The sequence below is a fragment of the Pongo pygmaeus genome, chromosome 6, assembly GCF_028885625.2.
Source record: "Pongo pygmaeus isolate AG05252 chromosome 6, NHGRI_mPonPyg2-v2.0_pri, whole genome shotgun sequence".
Classification (NCBI taxonomy): domain Eukaryota; kingdom Metazoa; phylum Chordata; class Mammalia; order Primates; family Hominidae; genus Pongo; species Pongo pygmaeus.
In genome coordinates this window covers 10317959-10335764 of record NC_072379.2, presented here as the reverse complement: position 1 = coordinate 10335764, position 17806 = coordinate 10317959, and positions in this window count along the sequence as shown.

Genomic DNA, 17806 nt, shown 5'->3' with positions numbered 1-17806 from the left:
TTTATACATTTGCATTGTCCCTTGTCTTACAGTTATTTCTGTATTTAAACTTAAGGGGCCATCAAAGTGTCTTACTTCCTGAGGGCACTTAGTGCTGGGCCTTTTGTAATGTGGGTATTCCAAATGTCCTTTCACCATCAGGCAAGAATGAGCCTTCCTGGCCGGGCGCAGTGGCTCACGCCTGTAATCCCAACACTTTGGGAAGCCAAGGTGTCAGGATTGCTTGAGGCCAGGAGTTCGAGACCAGCCTGGGCAACACAGGGAGACTCCCACCTCTACAAAAAATAAATAAATGAGTCAAGCATGGTGGCACGTGCCTGTAGTCCCAGCTCCTTCTTGGGAGGCTGAGACAGGAGAGTCGCTTGAGTCCAGGAGTTTGAGGCTGCAGTGAGCCATAATTGCGTTGCTACACTCCAGCCTGGGCAACAGAGTGAGACTCTCTCTCAAAAAAAAAAAGAAAAGAAAAAGAAAAAAGGAAAAAAGGAATATGCCCCAATGTGGTCACCAAGGGAAATTTCAATGGCGGGGAATTTCAATGGCAGGGAATGGTGGAGCACCGGGCCCCTGGGGTAGATGTGAACCTGGAGCTGATTACGTCAGGCTGATGAGGCAGTGCAGGCCTGCAGGGCGCCTCCAGGCCACTGGCCAGATTCCATCCCTCCATCCACTTCTCTTTACCCACATATGTGGCTTATCTGACTCTGATTCACTTTCGTTCATCTTTACCAGAACTCGTTCCTCATTCTCTACATTCTTGTGTCTCTCTTTATGCCTTTCTCTGGACACATTCTGTTCTTTGTTGTTGTTCCTGTTTGTTTTGAGAAAGGGTCTTGCTCTGTTGCCCAGGCTGGAGTGCAGTGGCGCGATCACGGCTCACTGCAGCCACTACCCTCCTGGGCTCAAGCTATCCTCCTGCCTCAGCCTCCTGAGTAGCTGGGACTGCAGGTGCACACCGCCAGGCCTGGCTAATTTTAAACATTTTTGTAGAAATGGGGTCTCACTAGGCCGGGCATGGTGGCTCACACCTGTAATCCCAGCACTTTGGGAGGCTGAGGCGGGCGGATCACGAGGTCAGGAGTTCAAGACCAGCCTGGCCAATATGGTGAAACCCCATCTCTACTAAAAATACAAAAATTAGCTGGGCGTGGTGATGCACACCTGTAGTCCCAGCTACTCGGGAGGGCTGAGGCAGGAGAATTGCTTGAACCTGGGAGGTGGAGGTTGCAGTGAGCGAGATCATGCCACTGCACTCCAGCCTGGGCAATATAGCAAGACTCCATCTCAAAAAAAAAAAAGAAAGGAAACAAAGAAATGGGGTCTCACTGTATTGCCCAGGCTGGTCTTGAACTCCTGGGCTCAGGTGATCCTCCCACCTCTGCCTCCTGAGTCGCTGGAACTATAGGCTGGCACCACCACGCCTGGCTTGGACACAGATGTTCTTTTGCTAGTCTCCATTTTGGCTCTGGATATGACTATATGACTGAGCTCCCACTGAGCTGGGCAGGTGTCCAGAGAGACGGTGACCCAAGGTCAGTGGGGGATGGGTGGGGGTGGAGGTCCCAGGGATGAAGCCATCTGGGTGATACAGTGCAGATGGAATTCACCATGGGATGCCAGCATGCCCAGAGTCACTGGCCATTCTTATCTGCCCAGCTTCCCCTCCATATGGGAGCAGCCTTCTTGCATGTCTTTTCATCTGAGTCACCCTGGGCCCCCTCAGCTGTCCTCACCACTGTCATGCAACTGGGCTGCTGGCTTGCTTGGATCTGTCTGGGCCCAGAGCCCATCCCAGACCCGCTTGTGTAGGTTTGTGGCTGGAGGGCTGGAGAGCAGTGAGGTGTAGGAGAGGAGGGGAGCAGGGACCCTGGCCTGGCCAGGGGCGGGGGACATGGGATGGCTGCCTCCTGCTTTCCTCCAACACAGCCAGTGAGAGCATGGAGCGGCATCTTAGGGTCTTTTCTGGGGTGGTTGTTATGGGACCTTCACAGATGCATAGGACGAACACTGTCCTTGTCTCAGGAGCTTGTGTGGTAGTCTCTGTCCTGAGCAACGCCCTCTACTCCAGTGCAGACCGAATGCCCCGTAGGAGGACTTTCCCAAGGCTGCCCACACTCGGCTTCCTCCTTTTTTTGAGACAGTCTTGCTCTGTCACCCAGGTTGGAGTGCAATGGCACAATCTCAGCTCACTGCACCATCCGCCTCCCAGGTTCAAGCGATTCTCCTGCCTCAGCCTCTTGAGTAGCTGGGATTACAGGCCCATGCTAACACGGCCTGCTATTTTTTATATTTTTAGTAGAGATGGGGTTTTGCCATGTTGGCCAGGCTGGTCTCAAACTCCTGATCTCAAGTGATCTGCCCGCCTTGGTCTCCCAAAGTGCTGGGATTACAGGGGTGAGCCACCCCACCTGGCCTCTCCCTGCTTGGACAGAGCGAGACTCCATCTCCAAAAATAAAAATTAAAAAAACAAAAAGATTCAAATCCAACCTGCTACTGAGCCCTTTGTGTTTGCTCTGGACACAGACTTCTCCCATGGTCATCGCTGTAGCCAGACAGCTCTGGATCCAGTGAGCTGGGTGATCGTGAACAGGTCCTTTACCTTCTACAGCCCCAGTCACTGGAGAAAGAAGCCGACAGGGCACATGTACAAGCAGGAAATTCTGGGCAACTCCCATTTCTCCTCTGAGTCTTAATTTTCTTTACTGTAAAGTAGAGATAATGATGCCAATTCCATAACAGTGGCATTAGGATTTCAACAGATGGTATGAATGGAATATCCATAGAAATTCATCAGTAGGTTGCAAAAATGGTGGCCAGGGGCAGTGGCTGTTGCCTGTAGTCCCAGCACTTTCAGAGGCCAAGGCGGGTGGATCACGAGGTCAGGAGATGGAGACCATCCTGGCCAACATGGTGAAACCCCATCTCTACTACAATATATTAAAAAAAAAAAAAATTAGCCAGGCATGGTGGCGGGTGCCTGTAGTCCCAGATACTCAGGAGGCTGAGGCAGGGGAATCGCTTGAACCTGGGAGGCAGAGCTTGCAGTGAGCTGAGATCGCACCACTGCACTCCAGCCTGGTGACAGAGCGAGACTTTATCTCATTTAAAAAAAAGTAATTATTTTGCTGGGCATCATGGCTGGTGGCGTACGGCTCACATGGGTGGACCACATGAGGTCAAGAATTCGAGACCAGCCTAGCTAACGTGGCAAAACCCCGTCTCTACTAAAAATACAAAAATTAGCCAGGTGTGGTGGTGCATGCCTGTAGTCCCAGCTACTCGGGAAGCTGAGACAGGAGAATTGCTTGAGCCTGGGAGATGGAGGTTGCAGTGAGGTGAGATCGCCTCACTGCACTCCAGCCTGGGTGACAGGGCGGAACTCTGTCAAAAAAAAAAAAAAAGTAATTATTTTAAAAAATATGTCTTTTCTTGAGGCCAGTGGTTTCCTGAGGGTCTCCTGTGCTAGAAGGGGATTCACCAATGAGGCTCTAAGGTGATGAAACTCCAGACAGTCAGCAGGTCGTGCTGGGCCAGGCCCTGCTGGGGCAGGGAAGGCCACCAAGGGCTCTGGCCTGTGTCTGGCACTGGCCTGTAAGAACTGTGGAGAAGGAGGCCCAACTAGGTCATTAATACCACAGTAAGAACTTGGATCTAGGCTGGGTGAGGTGGCTGATGCCTGTCATCCCAGCACTTCAGGAGGCTAAGACTGGAGGATCATTAGAGGCAAGGAGTTTGAGATCAGCCTGGGCAATATAGCCAGACCCTGTCGCTACAATATATATATTAAAAAATTGGCTAGGTGCTGTGGTGCACACCTGTGGTCCCAGCTACTGGGGAGGCTGAGGCGGGAGGATCTCTTGAGTCCAGGAAGTCAAGGTTGCAGTGAGCCGTGATCATACCACTGCACCCTAGTCCAGCCTGGGCTGCACAGCAAGACCCTGTCTCTAAAAAAGACAAAAAAGGCCAGGTGTGGTGGCTCATGCCTGTAATCCCAGCACTTTAGGAGACCAAGGCAGGTGGATCTCCTGAGGCCAGGAGTTCAAGACCAGCCTGACCAACATGGTGAAACCCCGTCTCTCCTAAAAATCCTAAAATTAGCTGGGCGTGGTGGCATACGCCTGTAATCCTAGCTACTTGGGAGGCTGAGGCTCGGGAATTGCTTGAACCCAGGAGGCAGAGGTGGCAGTGAGCCAAGATTGCACCACTGTACTCCAGCCTAGGTGACAGAGCGGTCTCAAAATAAATAAATAAATAAAAATTAAAAAAGGAAAACAAGTTAAAAAGACAAGAAGCAAACAAAGAACTCAGATCCAAAGCTGACCCCCTCCAGGCTGCAATCCTAATGCCCCCACTACTCCCAGAGCCCGAAGCCCCATCGGAGAGTTGTGACATGCTCTCCCCCTGAGCTCCCTTCCTGAGGGGCTCTGATGAGTCCCCTCTGTGCCCCCACCCCCATCTGTGTCAGGAACTCCCAGGACTGTGTGAGTAACGGCTGATGCAGGCAGGACGAGTAACTGTTATTCACACAACAGCACTGCCTTCCTGGGTGCCTGGGGGAGGGAGCCGGGCTGTTGGGGTGAGGGGGGCTGAGGTGGCAGATATGAGGCAGCTAAGATTTGACAGAGGGCTCTGGGGCCCCTTCTGCTCTGTCTGGGAGGGCAGGATGATCTGGGTGCATTGAGCACCCCCGGGATCAGACTTGGGCTCTTTCCTGCAATCAGCACTCAGGCTAGGGGCTAAGACAGGAGAGGCGAGGCCGTCGCCATCCCCACCGCATCTCCCCCTTCTCCCCACCTCACAAAACCCCACAGGGAGTGCCATGGGTGGGAGAGTTGGCACAGGCATTGGGCAGAACCACCCCCGCCCTGTGATGACATTGGAGTTGGCCTCAACTGTTACCTGTCCATCTGAGCTCCTTGCCTTCCTCATTAGCTGGGAGGGTCTTGTAGCAAATGGTGGGAGAACCTGATTTGGGAGTATGAAATTCAAGGTGGTGAGGTGTATCCCCATCTGCGTGGAACTTCCTCATCTGTCCAGTCTGGGTTTGCTCCATGGACTCACACTGCTCCACTGCAGAGGGGAAGGACCACTTGCTTTTTCTTTTTCTTTTTGTTTCTTTTTTTGAGACGGAGTTTCCCTCTGACCTCAGGTGATCCACCTGCCTCGGCCTCCCAAGGTGCTAGGATTACAGGCATGAGCCACTGCGTCCAGCTGGCTTGCTTTTTCTTTACAGTTTTCTTCCTTCCTTCCTTCCTTCCTTCCTTTCTTTCTTCCTTTCTTTCTTTCTTTCTCTCTTTCTCTTTCTCTTTCTCTCTTTCTTTCTTTCTTTCTCGCTTTCACGCTTTCTCTCTCTCTCTCTCTCTTTTGACAAAGTCTTGCTATGAAGTGCAGTGGTGTAACCTCAGCTCACAGCAACCTCCGCCCCCCAGGTTTAAGCGATTCTCCTGACTCAGCCTCCCGAGTAGCTGGAATTACAGGCGTGCTCCACCACGCCCAGCTGTTTTCAGTATTTTTAGTAGAGACAGGGTTTCACCATATTGGCCAGGGTGGTCTCAAACTCCTGGCCTCAACTGATCTGCCTGCCTTGGCCTCCCAAAGTGCTGGGATTCCACGTGTGAGCCACAGCGCCTGGCCTTCTTTATAGAGTTTTAGAAGTTCCCTTCCCCTAACTTCAGCAATAACAGGGCTAGTATACACAGAGCACTTGCTGTTTGTTTGCTAGGGCCTGTTTCATAGCATTATTTTATTTCATTTTCATACAACTAAACTAAAAAAATGGGTATTGGGGACCAGGTGCATTGGCTCATGCCTGTAATCCCAGCACTTTGGGAGACCAAGGCAGGAGGATCCCTCGAGCTTGGGAGTTCGAGACTGGCCTGGGCAAAATAGTGAGACACTGTCTCCACAAAAAACACAAATATATATACATATATATTCTGGCGTGGTGGCCTGGGCCTGAAGTCCCATCCACAGTGGATGCAACCGCAGGCCCCTGCGGAAGGGGCCTCAAGGCCCTGACCAAGGAGGAATTCCAGCTTCCCTCTTCCTGCTTCAACCCTTTGCTGTGTTCGGCCCCCATCCTCTGTACAAATGGTCAAGGTCCTGGCTGGTGGCCAGCCCTGTCTGGACAGGAGGAAACCGTTATGCGAGGGGTAGAACATGAAGTCCTCAAGAACAGAAATTCCAGCGGAAGGGAAACAATGCGTAGGGGATAGAGTCATCCCCACGGGGGCAAGGGAAGGGACAGGGCCTTCCTGCCCCAAGTGGGGTAAACAACCCAGGCCTGGGGAAGCCCACAGCATCTAGCTTCTTCCAGTCAGGGCTGGAGTGCTGGGTGGGGCACCACATTGGACCAGCTGGAAGAAATGGGTCCCTGCACTGTTTTCTGGCCTTTCAAGGCTGATGTGCTCCTATGGGGAGGAACAGGATTCCACTGCCAAAGTCAGGGGGATCAAGGGAAGGACTGGAGGAGGATCCAGCTAAGGAGGTTCTGCTGTGGCTGAGGCCACGATGGCCCTCAATGGCCAGTCAGCTGCTGGCCACCAAATAAGACAGCCCTAGTTTTTTTTGTTTGTTTGTTTTCAATTTTATTTTGAGACAGGGTCTCTCTCTGTCACCCAGGTTGGAGTTCAGAGGTATGATCATGGCTCACTGTAGCCTCAAGCTCTCGGGCTCAAGTGATCCTCCCACCTCAGCCTCCCTAGTAGCTGGGACCATAGGCGCACACCAGCACGCCCAGCACACTCAAAAATTTTTTAAAAATTTTTGTAGAAATGGGGTCTTGCTATGTTGCTCAAGCTGGCCTCAAACTCCTTGGCTTAAGCAATCCTCCTGTTTCGGCCTCCCAAAGTGCTGAGATTACAAGCGTGAGCCACCATGCCCAGTGGGCTCCAGGTTTTAGGGCAGGATTTTCAGGAGCCAGAGCTTGTGGAAAGCTCCATTAGGGGTGAAAGAGGCCAGTCTAGGGCCACCCTCTGTGGTACTACAGGGGAAAATTTCCTTTACTTTCAGGGCCCAGACCAGGCTAGCCTTGAGCAGAGCAGGAATGAGCCTTCTCCCAGGGCTAGAAAAGAAGCCTCCATCTGGAAGGGACAGAATAAACGACACAGTACCCCTGGGATCCCCAGCCCAGTCTCCCATGCTGGCAGGGCTGGAGGGAAGATTGAGGCAAAGAGTCTAAAAATTCCTGCCCGCCTTAGTCTGGATTTGTGGTTGCTTCTGTAATTTGTTTAGGTGGCTTTTGATCAGCGAATCCATTTGTTCTTCAGCTTTCAGGGTCTACTTGCCTTTTTTTTTTTTTTTTTGAGATGGAGTTTCGCTCTTGTTGCCCAGGCTGGAGTGCAGTGGCGCGATCTTGGCTCACCGCAACCTCCGCCTCCCAGGTTCAAGCAATTCTCCTGCCTCAGCCTCCCGAACCATGCCCAGCTAATTTTTGTATTTTTAGTAGAGACGGGGTTTCACCATGTTGGTCAGGCTGGTCTCGAACTCTCGACCTCAGGTGATCTGCCAGCCTCGGCCTCCCAAAGTGCTGGGATTACAGGCGTGACCCACCGCGCCCGGCCCTGCTTGCCTTTTCTTTAGAGTTTTGGAAGTTCCCATCCCCAAAATGCAGCAATAACAGAGCTAAGATACATATAGCAGTTGCTGTTTGCTAGGCCCTGTTTCACACTCATTATTCTATTTCATTTTCATACAACTAAGAAATGGTTATTGACAGCCAGGCGCGGTGGCTCACACCTGTAATCCCAGCACTTTGGGAGGCTGAGGCAGGCAGATTGCTTAAGGTCAGGAGTTCGAGACCAGCCTGGCCAACATGGTGAAACCCTGTCTCTAGTAAAAATATAAAAATTAGCCGGGCGTGGTGGTGGGTGCCTGTAATCCCAGCTACTAGGGAGGCTGCAGTGAGCTGAGATTGCGTCACTGTACTCCAACCTGGGTGACAGAGAGAGACTCTATCTCAAGAAAAAATAAAAAATAAAATAAATAGATAGATAATTAAAAATGGGTATTGGGGACCAGATGTGGGGGCTCACTCCTGTAATCCCAGCACTTTGGGAGGCTGAGACTGGAGGATCACTCGAGGCTAGGAACTGGAGGCCAGGGATTGGAGACCAGCCTGGGCAACATAGCAAGACTCTGTCTCCGCCAAAAAAAAAAAAAATGTAATAATACTAATAATTAGCTGGGTGTAGTGGCATGAACCTGTAGTCCCAGCTACTCCAGAGGCTGAGGAGGGAGGGTAGCTTGAGGACAGGAGTTCGAGGCTGCAGTGAGCTATGATCATGCCACTGCACTCCAGCCTGGATGACAGAGAGAGACTCTTTCTCTTAAAATAACAAAATAAGGTATTGGTCCTATTCTCATTTGAAAGATGAGGAAACTGACAGATAGAGGATTTGCTATCCTGCTCAAAGTCACTCAGCTTAAGAGAGAGACTGGCTCTAGCAGCCCCAGCTCTTAACCAGACTTCATCCTGTTTTTCAGTATCTCAGCTGTTCCCCCCACGTGACCCTTGCTTGCCTGTCCCCCATCCCCAACCCAGGATAGTTCAAGCCCCTCACCGTGTGTCCCACTGCTCCCTATGAGTCCCTTCATTGGCCCCTTCCTTCAAAACTTTTTTTTAAGAGACAGACTCTCACTCTGTAGCCCAGGCTGGAGTGCAGTGGTATCATCTCGGCTCACTGTAGCCTCCACCTCCCGGGTTCAAGTGATTTTCCTGCCTCAGCCTCCTGAGTAGCTGGGATTACAGGCACCTGCCACCATGCCCGGTTAATTTTGTATTTTTAGTAGAGACGGGGTTTCACTAAGCTGTCCAGGCTAGTCTCGAACTCCTGACCTCAAGTGATCCACCCACCTTGGCCTCCCAAAGTGTTGGGATTACAAGCGTGAGCCACTGTGCCTTGCCGTGAGACCCTGTTTCAAAAAAAAAAGGTTCTAAGGAGATTTACACTGAGAGACTCTTGAGTGACACATGAGATCAGATTAGGTCCCTAGAGAGGGGATGTGTGAGGCCTGGAGCAGACACGGAAGGGTCCAGTGACCTTGGCATAGAGCAGAGGGGCATGGTTGGTTGGGGGCTGGTCGGGAGGGCATCTCAGCCTGGAGAAGCAGTTGTGTGCAGAAACCAGGTTGGAGGGTCTGGACATGGAGGACCCCAAAGGGCAGGCCGTGGGATTTGCTCCGTATGTGGGAACCTGGGGGAACCTCCTATTCCCTTGTTCGCTGCACGTCAGCTACCCGCCCAGACCTGCTCTCTTAGTCACTTCTGTGCCAGGTGCTCCCTTCCCTGAAGCTCTGGGGTGGAGATGAGGCTCCCGTTATTCACAGCCTGAACCACGACGGCTGTCTCCCTCCAGGCACACTCCCTGGGTGCAACTCAGCCTGCCAGCTCATTCCCCTAGGAGGCTGGCCCCAGACCCAGACAACCCAGGTCATGCCAGGGACAGCAGATGCTTGAGGCCCTGCAGGCAGAGACCTCTCTCTCCTCCTGAGCCCCTCAGCCCTGGACTGGCCAGCTTGGTCCAAGGATCAGCATCTCAGGAAGCAGAGGCAGTTGTTGTGTGTCCACGGCCCTGCTCCTGGACAGGGGACACCAGGGAAATTAGAGAGACCAACAGAGGAGCTTTAGGGTCTAGGAGGTTTGGGAGCCCCCTTCTCTTTCTGAGCCACCGATTTAGAGCTAACAGAAGCCGTTCTGCTTTGGGTGGATCAAGCATCTTGTTCTTGAACCTAAACTCCGGGAACTGGGCCCAGGGGACCTTGTCTTCAAGTCCCCATCCTTTCAGGAAATGACATGCCAAACTCCATTTGCTCTTGTCTCTCTTTGGTAGCAGCTCGTCAGGGAAGTGGGGGCGGAGGTGGGGGCTGAGCCCAGAAGGAAAGCCCCAGGCTTGGGAACCCCCCAACCCCCCACCTATTGCTGTTTCTGAGAATCCCGAGAGGCTCACAGGTAAAAGGTCATGTTGTGTCCAAAACACTGGCCTGGTTTTCCGGGTTGAATCAGAGCCGGTCAGCAGCTCTGCAGCAGGTGGAAAGCAACAGGGCTGTCCCCCTTGGCCTGGGCGGGATTCCCCACCCTCTCTCTCCAACAGGGCTTTCCTGTCCAGTAGACCGTTAGTTCCGCTGGCTGGATGAATGAGCGTGCGTGTGTGTGTGTGTTTTTGTAATGGGCGTCTGCCAGGGCTGTGGTAATTGCAGGGCCTCCCCAGGGCTCCCCACGTTTCCCAACAAACCCAGTGCCTCTTTTTTTTTTTTTTTTTTTTTTTTTTTGAGACAGAGTCTTGCCCTGTCGCCCAGGCTGGAGTGCAGTGATGCGATTTCTGCTCACTGCAATCTCTGCCTCCCGGGTTCAAGCGATTCTCCTGCCCCAGCCTCCCAAGTAGCTGGGACTACAGGCATGCACCACCACGCCTGGCTAATTTTTGTATTTTTAGTAGAGACAGGTTTCACCATGTTGGCCAGGCTGGTCTCGAATTCCTGACCTCAAGTGATCCACCTGCCTTGGCCTCCCAAAGTGGTGGGATTATAAGCGTGAGCCACCGCGCCCAGCCCCCACCCCCGCCCCGTGCCTCTTCTGTGGAAGATGAGCAGAAGCTGTGTGGGCGAAAGGGGAAACTGGGAAGTTATCTGTAAACGCGGGGTTGGGGGCACATCTCGATTTGCCACATCTGTTCCTCTCCTCCCATCACAAGATCAGATTTTTGTTTTTGCCACCCATCTCTTGCAATTAGGCAAGCCCACTAGCTGCCCCCACTTCAACTTCTGGGGGTCTTTTGCGGCCAGTCTCCGGCCACACACACTCATCTCTGGAATGTTGCCCCTCCTTTGCAGATCTGTGGTCCACAGAGCCTTCTAGGGCTTCCACCTTTCCCCCAAAACCACCCTCTGCTGTCTGTCTTTTGAACCTGAAAATTGTTGCAATAGGACCCACAGCATCACACACAGAGTTCAGCACTGGCTTGCTTTCCATTGTCAGGGGTTTGAGACCAGCCTGGCCAACATGGTGAAACCCTGTCTCTACTAAAAATACTGCCATGTATTCATTTTGCTTTCACTACTGGATGGTAAGAATTTAGGGGTTAGGAACTGTTTGGGTCTACACTTTCCTCCTATGCCCCTTAATACTGCATGCTATGGGCCAAGTGCAGTGGTTCACGCTTGTAATCCCAGCACTTTGGGAGGCTGAGACAGGAGAATCACTTGAGCCCAGGAGTTCAAGACCAGCCTGGGTAACACAATGAGACTCCTCCTCTACAAAAAATAAAATAATTAACTGGGCATGGTGGTGCACACCTGTGGTCCCAGCTACTCGGGAGGCTGAGGTAGGAGGATTGCTTGAGCCTAAGAGTTGGAGGCTGCCGTGAGCTATGATCACACCACTGCACTCCAGGCTGGGCGACAGAGCGAGACCCTATCTCTAAAAAAACAAAAACAGGCCGGGCGCGGTGACTCACATCTGTAATCCCAGCACTTTGGGAGGCCGAGGTGTGTGGATCACCTGAGGTCAGGAGTTTGAGACCAGCCTGGCCAACATGGTGAAACCCCGTCTCTACTACAAATACAAAAATTAGCCGAGCATGGTGGTGGGTACCTGTAATCCCAGCTACTTAGGAGGCTGAGGTGGGAGAATTGCTTGAACCTGGGAGGCGGAGGCTGCAGTGAGCTGAGATCGTGCCACTGCATTCCAGCCTGGGCGACAGAGCAAGACCCCGTCTTAAAACAAACAGACAAACAAACAAAAACAAAAACAAAAAAAGCCAACAACAGGTAAACTGAATACTGCACAATGGGCAGTGCTTGGGCCCAACAGTGAAGTGCTCCAAAGTGAACATTTCCTTCTGAGAACTTAATTAGGAAGAAACTCAGTTTAGGAGAGGATATTAGCCTTCTAGAAATTACCTTAGGCGACTGTCTGTTTGCAAATGTTCCAAATCCAATTAAGGAGACCTGGGAGGAACCTCAGAGGAGCTGACGCAATTGTGATTGCAACTTAGAGAAGCAACAGCATCACTGTCCGTCTAAAGGAAAATGCCAGTTCGAGGAGGGTGTTCTGCGGGCATTAGGAGGGTGTTCTGCAGGCTTCAGAAAGGTGGGAATCCAGAGAGATCATGCTTGGCACGGGGTCTCCAATTGTTCAGAAGAGTTGGTGTCCTGTCCCAAAAATGTCACTGTCCAGGCCATGGGACAGATGTGTCTCCAAGTGGTGAGGATGTCTCTGATTGTCATTGCTAGACAACAGCAGTCATTAGGATCATCCAACACCCTGCCCTGGCCTTGTTATATTTATTTATTTATTTATTTATTTATTCATTTATTTATTTATTATTATTTGAGACAGAGACTTGCTCTGTCACCCAGGCTGGAGTGCAGTGGCGCAAGCTCGGCTCACTGCAACCTCCACCTCTCAGGTTCAAGTGATTCTCCTGTCTCAGCCTCCTGAATAGCTGGGATTACAGGTGAGCGCCACCACGCCAGGCTAATTTTTGTATTTTTAGTAGAGATGGGGTTTCACCATGTTGGCCAGGCTGATCTCGATCTCCTGACCTCAGGTGATCCACCCACCTTGGCCTTCCAAAGTGCTGGGATTACAGGCATAAGCCACCACGCCTGGCCTATTGTTTTATTAAGAGACAGTCTTGCTCTGTCATCCAGGCTGGAGTGCAGGGATGCCATCATAGCTCACTATAGCCTCAAACTTCCAGACTCAAACGGTTCTCTCACCTCAGCCTCCTGAGTAGCTGGGACTATAAGCACGCACCACCATGCCTTGTTAATTTTTAAATATTTTGTAGAGACGGGCCAGGCACAGTGGCTCATGCCTATAATCCCAGCACTTTGAGAGGCCGAGGAGGGTGGATCACTTAAAGTCAGAAGTTTGAGACCAATCTGGCCAACATGGTGAAACCCCGTCTCTACTAAAAATACAAAAATTAGCTGGACATGGTGGCAGGTGCCTGTAATCTCAGCTACTCAGGAGGCTGAGGCAGGAGAATGGCTTGAACCCAAGAGGCAGAGGTTGCAGTGACCCTAGATTGTGCCACTGCACTCCAGCCTGGCTGACAGAGCGAAATCCTGTCTCAAAAAAGAAAAAAAGTATTTTGTAGAGACAGGGTCTCACTATGCAGCCCAGGCTGGTCTTGAACTCCTGGGCTCAGGTGATGCTCCTGCCTCGACCTCCTGAGTAGCTGGAATTACAGGCACAAGTCACTGCACCTGGTTCGTTTATGTTATTAATCTCATTTATTCCAGGAACCCCGTGGCATATCTTACTGTGATCATTTTACAGATGAAGAACAGAGGTTCAGAGAGGCTAAGTAACCTCTGCAGACGTCACCCAGTTAATGAGTGGTAGAGCTGCGTTAAGCTCTCCTTGCCCTGAACCCCTTTCTTGGAAAGGGAGAAGGGAGGAAGGACCCAAGGTGGAGAGTATGCACCTTCTGTCTGAGGACAGGGGCTTCTGGAGGGAGGTTGGGCAGGTCATAGAGGTGCGTATGTAGGGCTCTGCCCTTCGCCTATGCCCAGCATTTGCCCGTGAGAGACAGACTTGGCAGCTGTGGTCCTCAGATGAGGACTAAAATGATAGCAAATGGAGGGAAATTCCAGTCTTGATCCTTTGATGAGGCAGGAGCTGGCCTGGTGCCCTGCCTGGGAACACCCTGACAGATCACAGAGATACACCCCCTTCCCCATCTAAACACCAAGGAGGCAGGGTGTGGTGGCTCAAGCCTGTAATCCCAACACTTTGGGAGACTGAGGTGGGCGGATCACCTGCGGTCAGGAGTTTGAGACCAGCCTGGGCAACATGGCAAAATCTAAAATCTACTAAAAATACAAAGCTTAGCCGGGCATGGTGGCAGGGGCCTGTAGTCCCAGCTACTCTGGAGGCTGAGGCAGGATAATCGCTTGAACCAGGAGGTGAAGTTTGCAGCAAACTGAGATCGCGCCATTGCACTCCAGCCTGGGCGGCAGAGTGGGACTCTATCTCAAGAAAAAACAAAAAACAAAAAAACAAAAACAAACAAACAAAAAATTGGCCAGATTAAGTGGGGTGTGGCTTCCCCGGAAGTCCTCATGCGCAGGCTTCGCCAGGGCTGACAAAGTTGTCCCAGGCCGGCCACGTGGGACAACACGTCCTCGGCCTCCCGAGTAGCGGGGATTACAGGCGTGTGCCACCAGGCCCAGCTAATTTTTCTATTTTTAGTAGAAATATGGTTTCACCATGTTGGCCAGGCTGGTCCTGACCTCAAGTGATCCACCTGCCGTGGCCTCCTAAAGTGCTGGAATTACAGGCATGAGCCACTGCGCCCAGCCTAATTTTTGTATTTTTAGTAGAGATGACGTTTTACCATGTTGACCAGGGTGGTGTTGAACTCCTGACCTCAAATGATCTGCCCGCCTGGCCCTCCCAAAGTGCTGGGATTACAGGCGTGAGCCACAGCACCCAACCCCTGTTCACATTTCTGTGGATTTCCTGCTGCCTGGAGCTGAGCTTGTAGGGACAGCTCTGCCCACCCCCAAACTCCTCTGCTCCAAGACACACCTCCCTCTGAAGACCAGTTCTGCAGGTGGAGGGCAGGGGGTGCCAGGCCCGGGAGCCTCGGGCCAGCTTGAATCCAGACCCACTCTCCTTCCACCTCACCTGCCCGGTCCTACGCTGCCTCTGTGTCTCCGTGAACTCCCTGTTTTCCTGCCAGGAAAAAATCTTAGCTGAGGGGAAACTGTACCTCAGGGCACAGATATATTTTGTGGGATGGAATGGGGTCACATGTGAAGTCAGTGGGCAGGGAGATAGAGAAATACTCTGGGCAGATTAAGTGGGGTGTGGCATTCCCGGAAGGTCTCTTGTGCAGACCCCCAGGGTGTGGTGAAGTTGGCCCAGGAGTGGCCACGTGGACTTTCACCTCTGCCTAACTACTGGTGATCTTGTTGCATAATCTCTCTAGCCTTACCTTCCTCATGGTGTTTTTGTTTGTTTGTTTTCGAGACAGAGTCTTTCTCTGTCACCAGGCTGGAGTGCAGTGGCGTGATCTCAGTTCACTGCAATCTCCACCTCCCGGGTTCAAGCAATTCTCCCGCCTCAGCCTCCCGAGTAGCTGGTATTACAAGCATCTGCCACCATGTCCGGCTAATTTTTTTGTATTTTTAGTAGAGACAGGGTTTCACCATATTGGCCAGGCTGGTCTCTAACTCCTAACCTTGTGATCCTCCCGCCTTGGCCTCCTAAAGTGCTGGGTTTACAGGCGTGAAACACCGCACCCTGCCTATCTCTTTGGTTGTTTGTTTTTGAGACAGGGTCTAGCTCTGTAGCCCAGGATGGAATGCAGTGGTGTAATCATGGCTCGCCGCAGCCTCAACCTCCCGGACTCAGATGATCCTCCCAATTCGGCCTCCCAAGTAGCTGAGACTACAGGTACACTCCACAACACATGGCTAATTTTTTGTATTTTTTGTAGAGATGGGATTTCGCCATGTTGCCCAGGCTGGTCTCAAACTCCTGGGCTCAAGCGATACACTGGCTTTGGCCTCCCAAAGTGCTGGGATTATAGGCATGAGCCACCACACCCGGCTACCTTCCTCATCTTTAAAAAGAGGATGGTCAGGAGCGGTGGCTCACGCCTGTAATCCTGGCACTTTGGGAGGCTGAGGCGGGTGGATCACTTGAGGCTGATTAGGAGTTTGAGAGCAGCCTGACCAACATGGTGAAATCCCGTCTGTACTAAAAATACAAAAATTAGCTGGGTGTGGTGGCACATGCCTGTAATCCTAGCTACTCGGAAGGCTGAGGCAGGACAGTCGCTTGAACCTGGGGGCAGAGGTTGCAGTGAGCAGAGATCGCACCACTGCACTCCAGCCTGGGTGAAAGAGCGAAACTCCATCTCAAAAAAATAAAAAATAAAATAAAATGGGGATGGAAGTGATACCCCCCACATAGAATTCCTGAGAGTACTAAAAGACAATCCATGTGGTATGCATGGCAGGCAGAAAGGGGCCTGGCTGGGAGGAAATGTACACTGCATCCCACTCTCATTCTTGCATGCATTCACTCATTCACTCATTCAGCATGCACCATAGCCCAGGGACTATTCCGGACCTATCAGTGAACAAAACAAAGTCCCCCGTCCTCATGGGGCTTGCATTCTACAGAAGTTGAAAACTGGTAACAATAAGCAGAATACATAATGAAAGGGTAGAGTATGTTAGAAGGTTAGAGAGGTATGCAAAAATAAAAAGCCCAGCAGGGAGGGGTTATTATCTTTCTGTTTGTTTTGTTTTGAGACAGGGTCTCGCTCTGTCACCCAGGCTGGAGTGCAGTGGTACAATCTCAGTTTACTGCAACCTCCACCTACCAGGATCAAGCGATCCTCCTGCTCTCAGCCTCCCAAGTAGCTGGGATTATAAGTGCACACAACCATACCCAGCTAATTTTTAAACTTTTTGTAGAGATGGTGTCTCGCTATACTGCTCAGGTTGGTCTCGAACTCCTGGGTTCAAGCGATCCTCCTTCCTTGTCCTCCCAAAGCTCTGGGATGATAGGCATGAGCCACTGAGCTTAAATAACTTCATTCTTACTCATGCCTCCCTTCCAAGGAAAGGAATAATATTATAAATCTCTTTTGCAGAAGAGTCTCACCCCCTCAGTAGAGTTGCCACCTGTGATCTGAACCAAAGTGACTAGGCTTTAGCATACATTCACTCATTTGTTATTTCAACCAATAGATATCTCCAAAACACCTGATTATGGAGTGCCCACTATGAATTAGAAGCCTTTGTCCTCCTGAAGGGTTTTGTAGGCAGGGAAAGAGCTGTATGTGAACAATCTAAGTTAGGCAGTGAAGCCGGGCGCGGTGACTCATGCCTGTAATCCCAGTACTCTGGGAGGCTGAGGCGGGCGGATCACTAGAGGTCAGGAGTTCCAGACCAGCCTGGCCAACACAGTGAAACCCCGTCTCTACTAAAAATAGAAAAAATAGCTGGGCATGGTGGCGGGCGCCTGTAATTCCAGCTACTCGGGAGGCTGAGGCAGGAGAATCACTTGGACCTGGGAGATAGAGGTTGCAGTGAGCTGAGATTGCACCACTGCATTCCAGCCTGGGTGAGAGAGACTGTCTCAAAAAAAAAAAAAAAAAAAAGTTAGATGATGATCAGAGCTGCCAGGTATGGCAGGCAGGCATTGCTGGAGGGGGTGAGGTCTGTGTGTGCGCCTCACTCTGCGGCCTCGTGCCGCCAGCCCCTCTCTGGACTCAGGGGTCTGCTGCACCTTGGCTTGCTTTGGCTGTTTTCTTCTAATAAGTGAGTAAGTGGATGGACCATCCCTGACCTACGATCACGGGAGGCAACATAGATATGGCTATTTCCAAGTGTGAAGAAATGTTTTCTGAGTTGGTCCCTGAGCAAAAATATCAACCCCCGAGAGACCCATTCCCCAGCCCCCAGGAGCAGGGACGGACGCCTTGGCCATCTGCCCAGCCATGTACCCGGCCTGCGCCACGTCCCTCCTTCTCCTCTTCTCCGGCATGGGCTTCGTTGCTGTCCTTGGGAGGCCAGTCTAACCCACGGAAAGAGTGAAGAGGAGGGAGGAGCAGAGTCTCTTGTTGCAGATACGGCTGCTCACCAAGGCTGTGGGGAGCAGACGTGACCCCTGCATTTCTGGGGCTGTGACTGCACCAGCGCAAAGGAGGACAGATCAGGTTTGAGGGAGGAGTTGGCCACATGGCTAAGAACCTGAAGCCCGTGTGTGTCCGACCGCAGAGGCAGATGCTCCGCCTTGGGGTTAGGAGCTGGGAACAGGCCGTTCTCCCTACAGTCACC